This window comes from Pipistrellus kuhlii, unplaced genomic scaffold, assembly GCF_014108245.1.
Source record: "Pipistrellus kuhlii isolate mPipKuh1 unplaced genomic scaffold, mPipKuh1.p scaffold_m20_p_15, whole genome shotgun sequence".
NCBI classification, from domain to species: domain Eukaryota; kingdom Metazoa; phylum Chordata; class Mammalia; order Chiroptera; family Vespertilionidae; genus Pipistrellus; species Pipistrellus kuhlii.
Window position 1 is genome coordinate 5922952 of NW_023425460.1, and position 19608 is coordinate 5942559.

Below are 19608 nucleotides of genomic sequence, written 5' to 3' on the forward strand. Positions count from 1 at the left end.
TCTCTGGCCATCATGACTCCTTTAGAACCTTACATACTACAACAATTTCTTAAATATTCCTTTTGTGTGTGTGTGTGTGGTGTGTGTGTGGGGGGGTTGTTTTGTTTTTTTGACAGCTTAGGTGCTGTAGAAGAGTTCTGATCAGGTACTCAACAGCATGCTTCTCAATTTGGGTTTGTCTAGTGATTTTTCTCATGATTAAACTGGAGCTATGGGTGCCTGGAAGAGCACAGAGTTTGTAAAGTGCCATTCTTATCACATCATATCAGTGCATGCTATCGATATGACTTATCAATGAAGATATTGAACTTGATCACATGGCTGAGGTAGTGTTTGTCAAGTTTCTCCACTGTAAAGTTACTCCCCCCTTTCCATACTATACTATTTAGAAGGAAGTCAGTCCCTCGCACACTTATGGGAGTGGGGAATTATGATCTGCCTCTTTGAGGGGAGAGTAACTGCCAGCATTGCTTGTAACTTTCCTATTCTTATTAATTAATTTATTTTATATCAATTTTATATTAATGTAGACTCATATATATTTATATTTATATTTATATTTATATTTATATTTATATTTATATTTATATTTATATTTATATTTATATTTATATTTATAACTTGAGTTATATTCTGATACATGCCATTTAGTTTTGTTGCTCAGGTTCTTTGGCTTTGGCCATGGAAAGCTCTTTAGTTGGCTCCTGTGTCCCTCTGAGGTAGCCCTCTTGGTTTTCTGTTTTGTTAAGCACATCCTTCCTTACTCTCTGACACTACAAGATGCTTTAGACCACATGTGTCAAACACAAGGCCCGCGGGCCAAATCCATCCCACCAGGCCTTGCAATTTGGCCCGCACCGCGCTGTCATCTCTGCACTCTGCTGCATTTCCATCACAATGACAGTTTATGACTGTTCAGTAAACCATTCGGCCCCCAATTTAGGCTGGATTATAGATTTTGGCCCCTTCTCTGATTGAGTTCGACACCCCTACTTTAGACTTATCCTGTATGTCCTTGCGCCAATCCTTAAAACTGCCATTCTCCTAGAATGCCTAGTTTCCATTAAGGGTAATTTGTAATCGAGGAAGGGAGAAATGGGGGTTAGTTTTTAATGGATACAGAATTATAGTTTGAAAAGTTAAAAAAAACAAAAAGCTTTCTGCAGATAGTGGTGATGGCTACATGATAATGTGAATGTACTGAGTTTATGCCATTGAACTATCCAATTAAGAGGTTAAAATGGTAAATTTTATGTTATGTATGTTTTAATACAAGCTAAAAATGTTTTCTCTAATAAAACACCAGACTTGCCAAATTGTTTCCAAAATAGTTGTACCATTTTTCATTCTCACCAATCTTGAATGAGTTCCTGATGCTCCATGTTCTCACTAGCATTCAGTTGTCAGTTTTGTTTTATTGTCAGCTGTCCTAACAGTTGTGTAGTGACAGCTCGATGTTGTCTTAATTTGAATTTTGCAAATAATAAGATGTTGGGCGTTATCTCATATATTCATGTGACATCTGCATATTTCTTTGCTGATGAGTTTGATCTTGTGCTCCTTTTCATTTTTATTTTTTTATTCATTTTTTAAATTTTATTGATTTCAAAGAGGAAGGGAGGGGGAGAGAGAGATACAAACATCAATGATGAGAGAGAATCACTGATCAGCTACCCCTTTTATGCCCCCTACTGGGGATTCAGTCTACAACCCAGACATGTGCACTTGACCAGAATTGAACCCAGGACCCTTCAGTATGCATCCCAACTCTCTATCTTGAGCTAAACCAGCTAGGGCAATATTGTGCTCCTTTTTAATTGGGTTGTATTTTTTTCTTATTGGTGAGTTTGAAGAGTTCTTTGCATATTCTATATACAAGTCCTTTATCAGGAATGTGATTTGCAAATGTTTTCTCCCAATGTGTGGTTTGTCTTTTCATTCTCTTAGCAATATATTTCTGAGAATAAGTTTTTAATTTTTATAACATACAAGTTATTTTTTTCTTTCATAGATGATTCTGTTTTATATCTAAAAGGACATCATCAAAACCAATATTATACAAGTTTTCTTCTAGAAGTTTTATAGTTTTGCATTTAACATTTAGGTCTGTATCCATTTTTGAATAAATTTTTGTGTAAATTGTGATGTCTGTGTCATAGAACAGCCTTGACTTCCTAGAATGAAACCTACCTCATATACTGTGTTATCCTTTTGATATATTGCTGGAGTCAATTTACTTGTATTTAAAAATATATTTTGTCTATGTTTATGAGATATATTCGCTTGTAGTTTCCTTCCTTATAGTTTCTTTATCTGGTTTTTGAATTAGGGTAGTTCTAGCCTCATAAAATGAGTTGGAGAATTGGCATTATTTTTTCCATAAATGTTTGGTAGAATTCACCAGTAAAACCACCTGGACCTGGTGATTTCATTTTTGATAGGTTTTAAATAATGAATTCAATTTACTAGTATTTAATAGTTTTAGTACTACCCAAATTATCCGTTTCTCCTTAAGTGAAATGTAGTAATTTATATAATTTAAGATATAGGCTCATTTCATCTATGTTATCGAATTTGTGGGCATAGAGTTGTTCATAGTTCTTTCTTGTTATCCTTTTAATATATTTGGGGATAGCAGAAATGAACCCTTTCTTATTCCTGATATTTGCAATTTGTTTCTTCTTTCTCTCTTACAGGTTTAGGTTATCTAGAGTTTTACCAATCTTTATTAATCTTTTCAAAGGAGTATGTTTTGGTTTCATTTATTTTCTCTATTATTCTCCTCATTTAAATTTTGGTAAATTCTATTCTAGTTTTTATAATTTTCTTGCCTCTGCTTGCTTTAGGTGTAATTGGTTTTTCTCTACCTTTCTTAAAGAGTATTTAGATTATTGACTTTAAATCTTTCTTCTAACATGTGTATTTATCACCTTAAATTTCCTTCTAAGCACTGCTTTTTCTGTATCTTGCGAGTTTTTATGTTATGTGTTCATTTAGTTTAAAGTAATTTTTTTAAACTTCTTATTTGACGTACTGGTAATTATTGTTTAATGTTTAAATTTTGGTCATTTTCCAGTTATCTTTCTGTTATTGACAGCTAGTTTAATTCTGTGGTAATCTGAGAGTATATTTTGTATGATAGGATTTATATTATTTAAAAAAATTGAGATGTGTTTTATGACCCACATATTACCTATCTTGGTGAATGTTCTATGTATACTTAAGAACAATGTGTATTCGGCTGTTCTTTGATGGAATGTTCTATATATGTCAGTTTGATCAAATTGATTTATAGTGCTGCTCAGGTTACTCTATCTTTACTGATTTTTGGTCAGCTTGATCTATCAGTTACTGACAGAGATGTATTGAAGGCGCCAAGTATAATAGTATACTTGTCTATTCTCCCTCCTGTCCGATTAGTTATTGCCTCATGGACTTTGGTGCTCTTTTGTTAGGTATATGCATGTTTATGATTTTTTTATATGTTCTTGAAAAATTGACCACCTTCTATTATTATGTAATATCTCTCTCTATCCATGATAATTTTTCCTGTTCTGCAATTTGCTTTATCTTTAAAACAGTTACTCCTGACTTATTTTGATTAGCATGTTATGTCCTTTCCCATCTCTTTATGTTAGTGCAAATATTCATATTTAAAGTGCTTTTCTTCTAGAGGACACCTAATTATGTTACTTTCTCCAATTTAACAATTTCTGACTTATAACTGTTGTGCTTATACCCTTTACATTTAAATTGATTATTGATATAAATGGATAATACAGCCCATCTTTGTAACTGTTTTCAAAAAATCACATTTGTTTGTTTGTTTTTTGTTTCTTGTTATCTTCTGTTTGTTTGTTTTTGTTTGTTTTTTTCTTTCTTCTCTGATTTTAATTGGGTATTTTGAGTCTCTTATCTCCACTTGGCATGTCATTTATACTTTCTTTTAAAATGTTTTTAAAAGGCAAATCAAATAGTGTTGTAGTGATTGCCTGAGGGTTCAAAATATGTAGATGAAAAACAATCTAAATTTATTTTAAAGTAACACTACAACACTAGATATATTAGAGTATTCCCAATTCCTCCAATCATCCTTTGTGAGATTTCTGTAATATATTTCACTTTTCCATATGTTTTAATTACCCAAAACATTGTTATTTTATTGCTTTGAGCAAACAGGTATTTAGATGAATTAAGAATAATAAAATAAAATATTTATTTTTACTTTATATTTCCTTTTTCTGACACTCTTTTTTTTAATGTAGATCCAAGTTTCTGACAGATATAATTTTCCATATGCCTGAAGAACTTCTTTTAAATTTTTAATTGAATTGTTCTGCTGTTAACAAATTACCTAAGCTTGTTGGTTTGAGAAAGTCTTTTTTCCTTTACTTTTTTTAAAAGGTATTTTTATTGATTTCAGAGAGGAATAGAGAGGGAGAGAGAGATAGAAACATCAATGACGAGAGAGAATCATTGATTGACTGCCTCCTGCTTGCCCCCCATTGGGAATCAAGACCACAAACCAGGCATGTGCCCTGACAGTGAATCGAACCCTGACCTAGTTCATGGGTGGATGTTCAAACACTGAGCCATGCTGGCCGAGCTGGTTTGCCTTTTAATTGTTTACTGAATGTCAACCTGTTGTATCCATAGTAGCTATTGAGGTAAATAGACCTTTCTGGAGAGGATTTATGTTAATCTGGTTTTGAGTTGGGCTGTGTTTAATGCTTGCTGTAGGAATATATATTAGAGACTCCAAATTCTAATATTATTTTTGTTTTCTCTCTTGGCTTTAAGGTTTCTCTTTGTATCGCTTCTCAGAGAGAGTCTATGTCTTAGAGCTAGTTTTGCTATAATTCTGTTATAGCGACAGTTTATTAGTGTGGTGGTTTGTTGGGAGAGGAGAACATCTCAGTCTTCTGTCTGTCTCTGGAAGTGACCCCTACAAATGTGTATGTCCTTCTCAAGGGATATCACTCCCTTCGTCTTCCCTGAAGGGCATTCCCTATGGATTTTATTGAAATTCTGTTCCCTGATAACTTTTTCTCTTCCCACTTAGTGAAGCATAAGTTACTATAGAGGCTGCATTGGGGAGGAAATCTTTTTCCCCGGGTGAGAAAAGTTTCACTGTTGCTCTGCGCCAAAGTATTTCTCCTTGAAGGTTAAAGAAGCTTCTGCTACAGAGAAGGAACTGCGAGGGTCACACTTGCTGCTTCCCCTTCTCTTATCAGAGCCACAGGAGACTTTTCTTGGACCTGACTTTGAGCACCTGCGGGGTTCCAGGGAGGAAAGCCCAAGAAAGTGTGGGAACTGTCCTTGGATTGCAGCCCCCAGGAATTTGTCATGATCAAGCTAGTTAGCCTACAGCAATTTGTTAAAATTCCCAGTAAAGGGAGTGGTTTTACAACATTTGGCTTCCAGTGCTTTGGCTCCAGATGAACAAGTGTCATCCTGTGCACTTAAAGGTCATGGGCTTGATTCCCAGTCAAGGCACATCTCTCCAGATGCACCAGTCTCTCCCGATTTTGGAGAGGCAGCTTTCCCTGTGGCCTCAGTTCTCTGTGGGTTCAAGAACAGCTGTTGATGTTCAATTTGCCCATCATCTCTTGTTGAGCGATGACTTGCAAGCTTCTTCCATGTCAGAGCTGAAAAGGATACACCCATGTCCAGTAACTTTATTTATTTATTTATTTATTTCTATTTTTTTAATATATTTTATTGATTTTTACAGACTGGGAGAGGGATAAAGAGTTAAAACATTGATCAGCTGCTTCCTGCATACCCCCTACTGGGGATATTCCCACAACCAAGGTACTTGCCCTTGACTGGAATTAAACCTGGGACCCTTCAGTCTGCAGGCCAACGCTCTATCCACTGAGTTAAACCAATAAGAGCCATGTTTAGTAACTTTAATGGGAAAGATTAGATGTGTTCCATTTCAGCCCTAGAGACCCACTTATTTTGCACAAGTAGAGAGAATTATACATTGAACAATTAAACAACTGTATGTAACATATAAGAAATAATTTAAAAACCAATACCCACATGCCCTGTCTGGGTGGCTTAGTTGGTTGGAGTGTCATCCTGTGCACTTAAAGGTCATGGGCTTGATTCCCAGTCAAGGCACATACATAGGTTATGAGTTCAATCCCTGCTCAGGCCACTTATGGGAGGGAGGCAACTAATCCCTGTTTTTCTCTCCTATCAATGTTTTATTTATTTATTTATTTTGCCTCTCTATCTTCTGTTGTTTCTCTTTAAAAATCAATTTAAAAATAGCTACATAATGCAATGCAGATTTATTGTACTAACCATAGGATGATGAGCAAATTTTAGAGTGTGGAGGACAGTTGTAAGGGTCATACTTTGGAAGGTGCATTCATCATTCTGTATCTCTTGTTAACATTTTGGAGCTCATGTTTTATCTTGCACTCAATCTTATAAAAAAAATCAAATAATAAAAAAATATTTAAGGAAATGCAGGCTAACTCCGAAAGCACGCTGAAACACGTGGAAAAAATGCATGCACACAACAGACTGCAGAGATGAAGACCCGGCTCCTCTTTATCCTCCCCACATGGCCTATATTCACCAATAAAAAAGTTTGGGTTCATTGAACCATGACCTGCAGTTTAAATTTGTTCCCTATGATATTTTCTGACTAGAAAATGTGTCAAGTCAATGGGTGAATGTGTCTTTGCTTGGAAATGTAAGTTTGAAATATCATATCTTAGTGCATTTACTTAGTGGTTTTTCATGTGAAAAGTTATTATACAAAAAAAAGGGGGAGGGGGAGAGGAGATGAGGTTATGTCCCCCAAATTGTATACTTTTTCAAGAGGAGCTGTTTTGGCAAAACAGAATTAACTGAGCAGTCCCTCTGTGAGCTATTCTGTAACTAGTTATAGTTTGTAATTTTTTTTTAAGATTGGAATCAGTTAATTAGCAACTAACAGAGCAATGTAGAAAGCATAGCAAACTTTAATTTTCTTCAATTGTTCCCCCAAGCCCTCCTCCACTGCCCATGTGAGAAATGTCAGGAATTTTAGTTAATATTATTGTTGTTAAAATTATTTTCTTTTCATAATAAATACTTAGTTAGACTTAACATGTTGTTCGCATTTCTCTGTTAATGATATCTTCACACATGCTTCTGCTTCTGTCTGCATTAATTCTCACTCTTGATGTAGTTCGTCCTCTAATAAGCAGTTATTTTCAGACACAGTCTAGAAGTTATAGACTTCCCCTTAAATGACAGTATGTATAGGCATAGAATTCTAGAATCCAATTTCTTTTTGTACTTTCAGCTGATTTTGTATTCAATATTGTTAATGTCAACTCTAGAGTTACCTGAATTTTTGAAGCCAGTCTGAGGCAAATATTTGAGAATAAGAGAGTTTTCTCTTTACTGTCGATGCCCAGAGGTGTACTCACACATGTCAATATAGCAATGGTGTCATTGCAAATACTAGTGTGTACTCCAGTCCTGTTCTGTCTTCCCTTTTAATCTAAAGATGTGTGTCCTTCTTTAGTTCTTAGAAATTATCAGTTATCTTTGGAATGTTGTTTGGGATATTAATTCTCTTTATTCCTTCCTCCAAAACATCTGTCACATATATATTGGGACTTCTGTTCTGTTCCTGTAATAACAGTTCAAAATATTTAAAATTGGGTTGTTTCTTATGATAAAATATTTGGAATTCTTTGTACATGCTGGATTCACTTCCTTTATGATATATGTAATTTGCAAATATTTTCTCCTAATCTGTGGCTTGTCTTTTCATTTTCTTAATAGTATCATTCAAAGAGCAAACATTCTTAATTTGGATAAAGGCCAATTCATCATTTTTTATGGCTTCTTCTTTTAGTATTGTATCTAAGAAGCTTTTCTCCTACATTTTCTTCTAGAAGTTTTATGGTTTTAAGTGTTGTATTTAGATCTATAATCTGCTTTTAAGTCCATTTTTATAAATATTGCAAGATATGAATTAAAGTTATTTTTTCACATTTATATCAACTCTTTTTCATATCATTTGTGGAAATGGCTGTTTTTCTGAACCAAATAACTTTTGCTCTTTTTGAAAGTCAACTAATCATATCTGTAGGCATCTATTTCTAGTTTATTCTGTTTCACTGTCTATCTTGACTTTTATATTACACTTTTTGATTCTACAGTTTTATTATAATCTTGAAGTCATTACTACAATTTATTATAATCTATAATCAGAAGGTAGTATAATTCCTCCAACTTTTCAAGCAAATTTTTTCCAAGTTGTTTTAACATTACTAGGTCTTTCCCATTTCTGTAAAAATTTTAGAAAAAACAACAACTCTTCAATACCTACCAAAAAGCCTTTTGGAAATTTGATTGAAATTTTATTGAATCTGTGATTCCATTTGGAAATAATTTAAATGTAAGTAACTGAGTCCTCAGACCCATGAACATAATATCTCTCTCCAATTAGGTATGTCTTCTTAACTCTTCTCTCAGCTATAGGAAGGAAAATTTCTCAACTTGATCAAAATCCTGCAGGTGACATCATCCATTAGACTGAATGCTTATGTCTATGAGTGCTAGGAAACAAATAAGAATGCTCTTACCACCATATCTATCGATATTTAATGTTACATGGAGGATCTTATCTAGTGCAATACGGCAAGAAAAAGAAGTAAAAGTGAACAGATTTAAAAGGAATCTGTTCACTTTTACAGATTTCTAGAAAGTCCTAGAAATCTGCAAAAAGCTATGCAAACTGGTGAGTGGTTTTAGAAAAATAACAGGATACAATTTCAATATACAAAACTAATTGTATTTCTATGCACTGGCAATCAACAATAGAAAATTGCAATTAAAAAATACTATTTTCAAAATCATAAACATGCAGTATTATAGATAAACAAGAGCTACATGTCGAAAACTACAAAATATTACAAGACATGTACCCTGTAGTACATCTGGAGATTGAATAATGTTTTAATGTCAAATTTTATGAAATTAATCTAAAGATTCAATTCAATGTCAATCTCAACCAAAATTATAGGATTTCAAAAGATATTAACAATTTGCTTCTAAATTTTATAGGAATGCACAGTCCAGAATGCTCAAGACCATTTTGAAAGTGAAAATCATTGGCTCCCTGGAGTATATAGCCTGTTACAAGACTTATTATTAAGCTACAATAATTAGAACAGTGTGAAAGACATATAAGTTAATGGAATAGACAGTTTAGAAACAGTCTCCCACTATGTGATTACATTATTTTCTTGGTAGGGTGTTTGAAAATAATTCAAATCATTCAATGGAGAGAACACACATTTTCCTCCCCAACAAATGGTGCTGAACAAACTGGACCTCATATTGAAAAAATGAACCTTACCTTACATGATCCTATATAACAAAAGTGTAATATGCAAATTGACTTTAATGGCAGAACAACCAGAATAACTGCTCAACCAGTCACTATGAGGCACGCTGACAACCTCTCAGTCTCTTCCCCAGCCCTGATTGCAGGCCAGACCTAGGGACCATACCTATGCAGAATTTCATGCACAGGGCCACTATATTTAAAAAAGAACTCATTGAACTTTAGATCACAGAACTAAAATTAAGAGCTAAACCATTATGCAATGTTTAGAAAAATGTAATGGAGAAAATCTTTGTGACCTTGAGTTAAGTAAAACTTGCTTGATAAGGCACATGTAAAAGCACTAACCATAACAAAAAATAAAGTGGTTTTATCAAAATTCAAAAATACACTGTTTTGAAAATGAAAAAGCAAGTAATACACTGGCAAAAGGACTTGCATTCAGAATAAAGAACTCTTACAATGAAATATTAAGAAAATACTTTTTTTTTTTTTAAGGACAATGATTTGAACCGATATTTCACTAGAGGGTATATATGACTAGGTAAGTATTGAAAAGATGCCAAACATCTCTAAAAAATTTAAACAGAAAAATAAAGCTAGATGAAAACCTATTTCATAACAAGTAGAATGTTAAAATAAAAAGACTTTCAGCCTAAACACTAGTGAGAATGTGAGTACAAAGCTAGTTGTACAGCCACTTAACAAAAATATGTAGGACAACAGTGTGGTGATTGTGGGTGCAATGTGGGGGAGGAGGAGTGAATCCTGAAGAATCATAGAAAGCACAGATGGTGATTGAAAACAAATAAATAGATAAATAAATAAATAAATAAATAAGAATAAGTAATACAAAAATTAAAAAAAGACATTGGCAGTTTCTAGTAAAGTTAAACATATCTTTACCATTCAATTCAGCATTTCCACTTCTTAGTTACTTATTCAAGGGACATGGAAACACGTGTGTGCCAAAATAGTTGTAATCAAAAAAGTTATATCAACTTTGTTTTTAATATCTAAAAATTGGAAACAAACCAAAGGTGTATTCATTTGTGAAATGATAAACATACTGAAGCTTATCCATTCAAGGAATACTACCCTGTTTTCCCGAAAATAAGACAGTGTCTTATATTAATTTTTTCTCCCAAAGTTGCGCTAGGTCTTATTTTCAGGGAAAGTCTTATCTTCCCATGCGCTATGTCTTATTTTTGGAGGATGTCTTATTTTCAAGGAAACACGGTACTCAGCAGCATGAAAGTACAAACTCCTGAAATAATCAACTACATAATAGTAAATAGTAAAAACAACATGCTGAGTCAAAGAAACCTCACACAAGAGACTGCATATTGTATTATTTCATTGGAATAAAATTCCAGAAGAGACAAAACTATAGTAACAGCAAGCAACTCAGTGGTTGCCTCTGGCTGACAAAGGAGGGGATTGATTGCAAGGAGGCAGAAGGGAAATGGGGAAGGGGGATAATGGAATTATTTTATATCCTGATTGTTATTGTTCCATGACTTTATATGTGTATGCCCAAGTCATGACATTGTACATTTAAAATTGATTTTTTGTATGTAAAGTTTACTTCACAAAAGCTGATAATAATAAAGAAAGGCTCAGAAATGATAGAGAAAATACAGACACATTTTTCCATTGTGGAGAACAAGCTGAGGGAAATGTAACAGACCAGTTAGAATACTTTTTTTAAAAATATATTTTATTGATTTTTTACAGAGAGGAAGGGAGAGTGATAGAGAGTTAGAAACATTGATGAGAGAGAAACATTGATCAGCTGTCTCCTGCACACCCCCCACTGGGGATGTGCCCGCAACCAAGGTACATGCTCTTGACCGGAATCGAACCTGGGACCTTTCAGTCCACAGACTGAGGCTCTATCCACTGAGCCAAAAACGGTTTAGGCTAGAATACTTTCATTCCATCATATTCTGGGGTGACTCTCCCAGAAACTCTCCTAAAGAGTCTACCTGTGTTCTTTGCTCCACACCAAAGTTCTCCTCATTTTTCTTTTCTTTTCTTTTCTTTTCTTTTCTTTTCTTTTCTTTTCTTTTCTTTTCTTTTCTTTTCTTTCCTTTCCTTTTCTTTTCTTTTCTTTTCTTTTCTTTTCTTTTCTTTTCTTTTTTTTTAATATATATTTTATTGATTTTTGTACAGAGAGGAAGGGAGAGAGATAGAGAGCTAGAAACATCGATGAGAGAGAGTCATCGATCAGCTGCCTCTTGCACACCCCCCACTGGGGATATGCCCGCAACCAAGGTACATGCCCTTGACCGGAATCAAACCCGGGTCCCTTCAGTCCCCAAGCCGACGCTCTATCCATTGAGCCAAACTGGTTTCAGCTCTCCTCATTTTCTTGCTGGCAACTTTTGTTTTCTTTTCCTTGAAAATAAAGATTAATTGTTCTTATATTGGCAAAAAACTTTCAAAATGTCAGATTTGATTTGAAAGGGTCAACAAATGCCAGTACTCTCTATTTCTTTGAGAACACAGTATTCTGGGGGGAGGGGAATTTGTGATTGGGCTGGTAAAGTGCTGCTCTTGTTTACCCTGACACCTCTCCACCATAACCCCCCAGCCCCCATACACAGGGGTGCTTGCTGCCTGTAAGTACAAGACTGACTGCAGAACCCTTAGCTTTGGCCATCAGACTGGGTTCAGTACAGCCAAGGATGTTGTGAATCTTTCCTGCACTTGCCTTTACAACTGCTTAGGCCTAAAAACTGTCTAGCTATAAAAGTTTTATAACAGAACCAGAATTGTTGAATTGTAGACTCAAGGTAGTTCTAACTATGGTGGGGGAAAAACAAAACAAAACCAAAACCAGAAGAGAAAGTAATAATTTCAGCCATTCTTGTTAGCTTGCCATGGACCACCTATTAATGGCTTCATTACCAACTCAGTCACACAGAAGTGTTTAAAAGTTTACTTCTATTTGGAACATCTTTATCCTACAACTTTTATGACTTTCTCATCTCCCATAACTGTCATCTTCAGCATTTGCAGCCCTTCTCAAGAGAGAGGAAGTAAAATGTGTTGTGTATATAATATAGGATGGCTCAACCAAGTTGTTATACTCACAGGACAGATGAAAAGTCCTAAGGTATTAGTTACCCACTCTCCCTCATTCAGAGATATAAACATAGAAATGCCATTTTAAGATTTTGGCAAGATCTATGTACTAGGAATGATAGAGGAAAAACAATTGTCCCAGTAACTTCTATATTCTTTATACAATAAAATGGTAGGCTTGGGATAAGCCATGGAAGCTTTTGAAATAAAACCACTGTTTTACCAAATTCAATCTTTGTATTTATTTGGATAAAAACATCTCTCAGTGTTTTGGGTGTTCCAGCAGTTACAGGCGCCAAAGAGTCTCTAAACACATCTACTTGTACATAGAAAGAGAAGGCTCAAGAAGACTGGGCACTGATTCGACAGATAAATTCAGGTGTGGGATTTAGAGAAAGATGAAATGCTAAAGTTTCTGAGCCACAACCCTTAAAGCAGAGTGTTGAGTTTAGAACCTTGAACTCATTCTTTACTTTCCTCAGAACAAATGTGCATTCCAAACTCATCACCGTGTCAATGGCCCATCCCTGGAATTGGCTTCAATGTCCTCATTTAATTGTTTTCCCATATTGTCAATTTATATGTTTGGAGCTCTAAAAAACATCATAATCGATTCTGGTCTTGATATGACATAATTAGTGTCCCACCAAGTTGCAATTCTACAGGAAGTTGTGAAGCTGAGATATTAAAACTCCATAAGGTATATGTAGAGTAAGCCAATGATATTCACTATTGAATATATTTTCTCTCCAGCAACACATAGAGCTCTTTAAGAAATGTTCTTAAAAATACTGAACATTTTCCAAACTTTCTTACATGTACCAACCCTGTTATATGCCACCCTTGCAAAGTGGCATGGGAACTTAAAAAGAATTAAAACACTATTCCAGAAATATTTTCACATGCGGACTCTTGGTGGCAAAACCATCTTTCATCCTTAGTGAGCCTATTAGAACTGCACAGAACCTTCAGGACCGTTATGATGATTAAGTGCCACATTTAATAGTTGCTCCAGTAGCATCTTGACAAACATTTTAATTTTATATCTCTCAAATAAACCCATAAAACCACATGATCTAAAAAATCTTAACAAATATATTAATAAAAATTTAAACATGCTTGTATCACTAATGCTGTTTTTGAGTTAATTACATAATCATATTGCCTTGTATCAACTTTAATTAGATTAAATATTGATCAGTGCAATTTCATTGGTATTCCATTAACACAACAACTGTCTTGTTATATCCAAATGTAACTTTAAATTTATTAAAGAGTTTGAATTGAAATGAAAAGTTATGTAAAGATATACAAAACAAGCTCTTTTAAATATAAACAGGATTGGAAAGCTCAGTCTGAGAATTAAAGCAGAAAAAAAAAATTAAACTCTACCTAACTTAAGGGTGTAACATAATTAGATCAAAGAACGACAATGCAGTTTTTTCCCCATAGGCTGTCAGCTCTAATATCATTTACACTAGGCTCATTTATCACTCTATATTAAGGATGAGGTTATGAAATCATTACAATTATTCTTGAGGATTATGGTCTTTGTTTATTTTAAAAAGAATCTAGATTTTAAACAGCATCAAAGACTTCTTAGCGTGTGATGAAGGCTGTTTATTTTTATGCTGATGAGCTGAGAGCCGTTTCAGTGGGGAGATGTGTAATTTTCCCATGATCTGGAAAATAATTCATGGCACTTTTTATGTTGTCATGAACTGTCACATCGCTTGAGTTAAATATGAGCCCTGTCATTTGGAAGTCAGAAAGCAGCTCCTAAATTTCTCAATTTTATTAGCAATTGACTCAAATCATTTCCCGAAAAGAGTCTGAATTGACATGTGAATTGTAGTGGTTCCTCATCTTGGGGATTAATTAATCAAGCCATCAGGTTCACATTCAACTATTTATCAGTCTTACGATTTCCTGCTTTTCTGAAAAATTAAAAAGCACTCGGATGACATTTTACGAGTTTTAAGAAAAATTAAAAGGGAGCCAAAAAAGTAATGTCTCTCCTAATTCAGAAGCTCCATGATGTCAATTTCTGTGAGCCAAGATACCGAAAGAGATGATGGGGTGGGATCTACACCCCAGAAAGCCATATGGGCCATTTCTATAGGCCTCAGTTTCTTCATCTGTAAAAAAATGTTTTTAAAATTTTAAAAATTGAACTGAATAATCTCACATTTTTTTGCTCACTTTTAAAATTGTCTATAAATCAAAATGTAATATGATTGTTTTTGTTACTTTTATTTGTCATTGTCTTTACATGAAAAGACAAGCAAACAAACAACTTGTGGTTATTGACAGAGCCTCAAAGACTTCAAATTAAAATTGACTGACATTCTCAGAACAGCATTGGACACTCTTCTGCAATTTGCATTTGAAATACTAGTTTTCCACTAGACCCCACATTAGTCTGATCTTTTCTATCGGGCTATTGTAAGAAGGGACCACAGTCCTCAGCCTTTCCAAGACCGGGCCACAACAAGATGTCTGTGAGCTGGGAAAATTCTGGCAAAGCTTCCCGTTGTTTGCCTATTTCATTTCATTCAAACTTTGCTGAGTTCAATTAATAGCCAGTTCTTTTCAAAAATAAATGACTAGCCAACTGGATGCAGCCCCTTTGCTTGCAAATTTGCTGTGTATAGAACCACAGAAAGAATGTCTCATTCTGAATTAATCCCTCTGGTATTATTTACAGAAAACTAAGGTTTTTCTCTTAAAGTTAATTGCATTTTAAGTGTTCTGGAACAGAGAGCGCAAGCCACACAGAAAAAACAAACCCTACCCACCCAACTCAGGGGAGGGGCAGAGAGGGTGGGGGGGGGGGGACTGTAAGGAGGGTTGGATGGGACTCCCATTTCTTGACTTCTGGCCAGAGGTGTGGGGTCTAAAATGACAGAAACTATTTGCCTGGCTGCATCCCTCAGGCACTTTTTACTCGGGAAGGTCAGGGGGATTCATAGAAATGAAATGTCTTGTTCCTCCATTTCATCTTGTCCTCAGGGCGAGCTGTGGCTGGTTTGCCCTCCACAGAGCAAACTGCAGAGAAGGGGCCTTGGACAGAGAAAGGACCACAGGGAAGCCGGGCCACAGAAAAACCACCCGGGAGCGGTTTTCCTGGAGGCTGGCCCGGGCTGCTCTTCTCTTTGAAAACAGCTAGGATGCCTCTCATCCTGGGAAAATGGACCAGTGGCCGCTGGGGCTTGAGATTTCACTTCAGACCATTGTAGCGCTGAGACTCCCTCACCTGTACCGCTGCCACACACATACACACATAACACACACACACACACACACACACACACATACACACATACACACACACACACACACACACACACACACACACACACACACACACACACACACACTTTAGAGATGAGCCAGAAAAAAAATAAATAACTGGCCTACAGGAGAATGGGATGGATGGGAAATCAGAAAGGCTATTTGACAACCAGACCCACAAAGACCTCACATTCAGACTTTATCTCCAAATGAGGCTATTCATACAACTGCTGAGATACATGACTGAACTGGGGAAAAATAAAGTTTATCATCCAACCAGATATTGTGTTCCACTATAGAAAAATGTTATCCATAACCCCTATTTTATCAGTTCTGTGATTATCTTAGTGTAGCTCAATAATATTGCATTTTTTTTATCTTTAAGACTTCATTAATTCAGCATAACAATTTAAAAGCTATAACGTGATCTTTATGATCCTGTTTTAGTATTTTCTAAATATACCAGGAACCTCGAGAAAATGGAGACACAGCAGGCCTCTTTTCTCCTCTCCAAGGCCTCGCGCATGTGCCCGGCCATCCTCTGTTTCAGTGCCAGAGTCTGGAGTAAAAGGAAACTAACAAATGGGAGAGGCACATTACAAGCACCAAATGAATGACCTAAGCCCTGTAACCGCCTTGGTGCATTGCCAGGAGACACCTCCAATTATATTACTAAAGAGAAGGAGAATCCTCACCTCTAGGTTATATCCTACTCCCGCTCTTTTATTATAATGCACTTGTAATGCATAACTCTCCCAAGCCCTCTCCGGAATATGCCATGCTTTCAAACTCTGGCCTCGCACCACGAGGATGGAAAGGGATTGCATTTGCACATGTCAGCCTACCTCATCCATCTCGCCTCATTCAAACAATACACATTCAAGGTTCAGCAACCGGAGTTATATATTTTTCCTTAATGTTGTTGTAAGGTAATGGTTCTCTTATCTGAAATTCATCAGCCTGCCATAAATTTAAACTCCATTACTGCCAATAGAGGAAAGCTAAGCACCAAACCACTTTCAATAAATTTGCACTTATGCAATTGAACTGATACGGCCTCCAAGGAAAAGGTGAAACTCGTCTTGAGATATTTAAGTTAGTCTGAGTCACTGCTTCGTCTAGTGTTAAATTGGATCCATCGTGAAATGTAGGGCAGCACTCATCAGCCTTGAGTTATAAGAAGAAATTTCAGACTAAAAAAAAAACTCTGTCTCTCACGTCCATGATTAGACCATGCAATCTTAAGAAACCACTGGCTGGCTCTGTTATTTGGCACAACTAAATGCTACAAATGGAAACCCTGGTAGATGCATATTTTTATGAACAACATTAATCAGACTAGAGCCAGCCCCTGACCTGGGGATTTGTCATGTCCAGTCATGAGACTATAAATGAGGATGTCTAGACATTCAAAGTAAAGAGATACTTAGAAAACATTTGCATAAGGTTTCAGGATTTATAGGTAACACCACTTCTAGTCTATATGCCCACCCGGGACACAACAGTTATTTACCATCTTCCATTTCTGATGAGGAAACTAATGCTCAGATATGTGAGATGACCACCTTTCTTGGGTGTGTGAAAGCAGTGACTTGATGTCATTGTTCCCCTGGTTCTGTGTGTTGGGCAGTGGAAAGATCGATAACACACCCACTTCAGTAGCCTCAGAGGGCTGCCTGGACCTCTTAGGGAAGAAAGACTTCTTGACCAGGAGCCAAAAGGATGAAATGAGCTGCCCACAGGGTCAGGGCTGTCACTTCCTTGGAGAGGAGGCCTCCAGAGGCTGACCTTCTGAAGCACTGAACTGGGGAGAGGAGTCTGCTGGCTAATTAGAGTTGATGTTTTACAGGTGGAGGACAGCACGACCCAGTGAGAGCTCCAGGGCTATTAAGGATCAGAGATTTAGAAATTTAAGATAAGTTCCATTTGTGTTTGCAGCTAACATCCCTATGTGGACTGCAGCATGGGAAATTTAATTCCCAGGATGTAATGAGTATGCTACATGTTGTGGGGGCTTAGCTGTCAGACACACACACACAGCCACTCACCCTCCCCAACTCTTTTTCCATCCCAACCTCAGTGCCCATTCTAAGGCCAGAACTGGCATCACATACCAGTGGCAAGAACTGAAAAGCATTTGCACTTAATTGGACAATATACATTATTCATGAGCCTCGGGTCTGTGATGATTTTGGCATTCATTAGGGGCGAAAAAACGGGGCATTAGATTTCCTGGTACAAAACATTTTGTATTAAACTTCATTTGCAATCCGCTTTTCAATGTAAGGAATTAGAAATGCTTTTAAACAATGTTAGGAGCTATGAAATAGAGGGGAAACTGGCATCAGCAACTTCTAAAGATGGCCAAGAAAAGAGATAGAGGTAGGATTTTTAGACCTCTAAACACTCAGAACTGTGAGTAGAGGGAAAGGAGAGTCATCCTAAAATTCAAGCAGGTTCATTTAAATTACAATGATAGTAATGATAAATGCTTGTATGCAGATACTTGGACTTACATATGTAAATAATCTATATTTTACATTTGAGTATATATGCACATATATTTAAAATTTATCTCAAAGCAATGAATGAGTTGTGAGGATTATTTTTTCCTACCTCTACTTTTCCAAAACAAAAGGCATCATCTCCTGAGAACTAAATGAGGCCTAGTTTAGGCTTCTACCATGCCCTTCTCTATTCCATTTAAAGACTTCAAACCTTCCAGAAGCTTCTGTAGAATGAGATGAGTATGCCTAGTTTCCTTTTCACAAGTGAATCTAGAATCCCAGAAATGAGATAACCAAATTTAATTCCTTAATCCTATATAATAAAAGTCTAATATGCAAATTGGCCAAAAAGCAGAATGACTGGTTGCTATGATGTGCACTGACCACCAGGGGCAGACACTCAACACAGGATCTGCCCCTTGGTAGTCAGTGTGCTCCCACAGGGGGAACGCAGCTCAGACAGAAGCCCTGAGCTGGGCTCACAGCTGACTGCAGAGGGAGAGGCAGCAGTGGCGGGAGCCTCTCCCATCTCTGTGGCAGCACTGAGGATGTCTGACTGACAGCTTAGGCCTGCTTCCTGTGGGGAGCAGGCCTACACCAGCAGTTGGACATCCTCCAAGGTCTCCTGAACTGCAAGAGGGTGCAGGCCAGGCATAGGGACCTCCCCCACACACAAGTGCACAAATTTTGTGCACCAGGCCTCTAGTTTGTAAATAAAAAAACATGCAAATTGTGAGGTCTGCTATTTCTAGTGCACAGAGAATTAGAAATGGAGAAAATTGGGCTTCCTTGACAATGTTCAAGCAACTTCCTCCCTGAATGACCACAACTCCTTAGGAAAACCTCTTGCTTAGTGGCTTTGAATTTTAGCAAATCTGGGTGCAAACATAACTGAACCTTGAGCAAACTTCTTCATCTTGTTATGCCACAATTATTATTTTTTTTTTAATTTAGAGAGCAAAAGGGGGAGAGAGTGAGAAACATTGATGAGAGAAACATCAGCTGCCACCTGCACGCCCCCTACAGGAAGTTGAATCAGCAATCCAGGCATGTGCCCCACCAGCCAATCTCTCAGTGCATGAGCCTACACTCAACCAACTGAGCCACCCCAGCCAGGGCTCAATTCTTTAATCAAAAATTGAAGCTATGTGTCAGGTGTTTGTTAGGAAGTATAGAAGCCCTGAGGACAATGCCTGGCATATGCCCAACCTCCATAAAGGTTGGCTGTGACTGTCTTATTGTTATAAAGCCCGAGCACACAGCCCACCTGCACATTCTTGCTGTCCCTTGTCAGTTGTCCCACCTTGGTGACATTTGTTTGATTTTCTGTTAGACATGGAGTTCCTTAGA